Genomic DNA, 3,342 nt, shown 5'->3' with positions numbered 1-3,342 from the left:
CCACCTCACCCGGCTAGTTTTTTGTATTTTTTTAGTAGAGACGGGGTTTCACCGTGATAGCCAGGATGGTCTTGATTTCCTGACCTCGTGATCCGCTCATCTCGGCCTCCCAAAGTGCTGGGATTACAGGCTTGAGCCACCGCACCCGGCCCAAACTGATTTCTACCTGGAACAGATGCTTCTAGCTGCATTCTCTCTTGGTTCTTTGCTAGCAAGTATCCCAACGTTGTTTAGAATAGCAACATGTCTAGCTAAAAAATTGTTAGCCAAGCTCCTTTATTTTTAGAAGTGATCACATGACAATTCTGCCCAGAGGTATGAGCAGAAGTTACTGAATAGGGCCTCCAGGAAAGCTTTTTAAAAGCCGGCAGAATCAACCCTCTCTTTTTTATCTGCATGGAACATGCACGGAGGTAGAGCAGCCACCTCATGATCATGAGGTCCACAAGCTGAGGGTGAAAAAGCAGAAGGTTAGAAGGACCCTGAGAAGCAACATCATGGGATCCCAACGTTAGTTCTGGAATGTTATAGGAAAAAAAAATGACACCAGTACTCGTTTTTTTTTGTTTGTTTTGTTTTTGAGATGGAGTCTTGCTCTGTCACCCAGGTTGGAGTGCAGTGGTGCAATTTCGGCTCACTGTAACCTCTGCCTCCCGGGTTCAAGCGATTCTCCTGCCTCAGCCTCCCAAGTAGCTGAGTCTACAGACATGTGCCACCACACCCGGCTAATTTTTTGTAGTTTTAGTAGAGACAGGGTTTCACCGTGTTAGCCAGGATGGTCTCGATCTCCTGACCTCATGATCCACCCGCCTCAGCCTCCCAAAGTGCTGGGATTACAGGTGTGAGCCACCTCGCCCAGCAGCCCTTACTTGTTTAAGCTACTATGTATAGCATACATTTTGTTACAAGCAACTGAACCAAGCTTTAGCTATACACCACTCAAACCTACTTCTCCCTAGCCTTCCCCATTAGTAATTGGGACCTCCAGCACCAAATCCAGAGACCTGCAAGTTATCTGGGATTCTTCTCTCTTAACACCCACCTACAATCCAATCTATAGGCAAGTACTACAGCATCTCCTCCAAAATATTCCTATTCATGCACTTGTCTTTATCAGCTTTGCCACTATCAGGTTCAAGCCACCATCATCTCCTAAAATAACCTGATACTGGTCCCTTTGCCTACCCCTTGCCTCCTTTCAGTCCTTTCACCATCTAGCAGCTAGAAGGAGCTTTTAAAATGCAAACTGGACATCATTACCAGCAGATACTAAAACTTCCTGGAAGGAAATGAACTGCTTTGCTTAAGAGAGAGAGAGAGAGGAAAAAAAAAAAAAAAGAATTTGGAAATCCCCATTTTAGAAGGAAAAATTAAGAGTAGAGAGAATGGCTCTGGGTTACATAATGGATTCCTTAATCAATGGCTAAGAAATAAAAAAAAAAAACCCTCTGAATATTGGAATGAATTAATTTTCTTGTGGAAATTGGTGAAGGAGATAAATATCCTAATGATCTTGGAACAAAATAGAGCTCACATTTTAAAAAATGTAGCAGGACGCAGGAGGAGGCAAGCCCAGGGAGCCCACAGACATTGTGGGAGGACTTTGGACTATCACAGAACATAGAATGTGGATTTGTTCCAACTTAATCAGACCTCTGAAGGGGAGAGGAGCCACCCACAGATGGCTTTGGGTTATGTTTGCATTTTACTTGCCAGGTTGGGGACATTGTTTAGATATCAGCTGTTAGTCATGCTGAACTGTGAAACGGTCGTCGTTCCTTAACTGAGGTCTTATTACCTTGGTTTGTGAATTTTGTGGGAAGGGTAAGGGTGAGTAGGGCCTGCTAATTTGGATTACTTACCTGGATTTATATCCAGATGGATGAGTGGCGCTTAGGAGGAACTTTTTAGCAACTCTCAGTGGTGTCCTAATTTTTTCATTCAAAATAACCTAAAAACAAGCCTGGGCAATATAACAAGACCCCATCTCTACTAAACTTAAAAAAAAAAAATGAGTGGGGCATGGTGGTGCATGCCTGTAGTCACAGGTACTCAGGAGGCTGAAGCAGGATTGCTTGAACCCAGGAGTTGGAAGCTGCAGAAAGCTATGATCATACCACTGCACCTGAGCCCAGGTGACAGAGTGAGACGCTGTCTCTAAAATAATAATTTTATATGTGTGTGTGTGTGTGTGTGTGTGTGTGTGTATATATATATATATATATATTTTTTTTTGAGACAGGGTCTCACTCTGTCACCCAGGCTGGTGTACAGTGGCATGATCTCAGCTCACTGCAATCTCTGCCTCCCAGGTTCAAATAATTCTCCAGCCTCAGCCTCCTAAGTAGCTGGGACCACAGATGCGCATCACCACACCCAGCTAATTTTTGTATTTTTAGTAGAGACGTGGTCTTGCCATGTTGCCCAGGCTGGTCTTGAACTCCTGAGCTCAAAGTGATCCACCTGCCTCTGCCTCCCAAAGGGCTGGGATTACAGGTGTGAGCCAGTGCACCCAGCCTAACAATAATAATGTTTTTTTTTTTTGAAACGGAGTGTCGCTCTGTCGCCCAGGTTGGAGTGCAGTGGTGCAATCTTGGCTCACTGCAAGCTCTGCCTCCTGGGTTCACGCCATTCTCCTGCCTCAGCCTCTTAAGTAGCTGGGACTACAGGCGCCAGCCACCATGCCCAGCTAATGTTTTGTATTTTTAGTAGAGACGGGGTTTCACCGTGTTAGCCAGGATGGTCTCGATCTCCTGACCTCATGATCAACCAGCCTCAGTCTCCCAAAGTGCTGGGATTACAGGTGTGAGCCACCAGGCCCACCAGTAATTTTTAAATATTTATATGAGAGGCAGAGAAATTTTGTAGGAAAGGAATGCTTTGTATGGAAGAGAGTTAAGATGCACAAAGACGGTAAGTGGTTCAAGGTCAAGGGGAAAAGCAAGTGCTCAGCTCAGTGTTGGTTACTTGTATCTTAACTTCAGCCCAGACTCTTGGGCTCAGACCCAAGTTCCAGCTCAGGGAGACACCAACAAAGAAAAAAGTAAGAACTTAAGCAGTGGCTTCATTAAACTCTCTGTGACATACTGAGTAGCTTTGTTACATGAATGGGAGATGGCACCAGTGACTTCGACCCTATCGGAAACATTGGGATTCATCAATCTAATTACTCATGTGGAGGGTACCCAAGGATACCCTTATGTTTGGAGAGCCACTGGAAGGGCTCACAGGACCCAAAATATAGTTGTATCCATGGCCAAAGTTTATTATGGCAATGTAATGAGGAAGGAGAAAGACTCAGGTAGAGCCTGGGGAAATCCATGGGCAGGCATCCTACTGCCC

The sequence above is a fragment of the Piliocolobus tephrosceles genome, chromosome 14 (genome assembly GCF_002776525.5).
Source record: "Piliocolobus tephrosceles isolate RC106 chromosome 14, ASM277652v3, whole genome shotgun sequence".
Taxonomy (NCBI): domain Eukaryota; kingdom Metazoa; phylum Chordata; class Mammalia; order Primates; family Cercopithecidae; genus Piliocolobus; species Piliocolobus tephrosceles.
Note: the sequence above shows the minus strand (reverse complement) of the source record.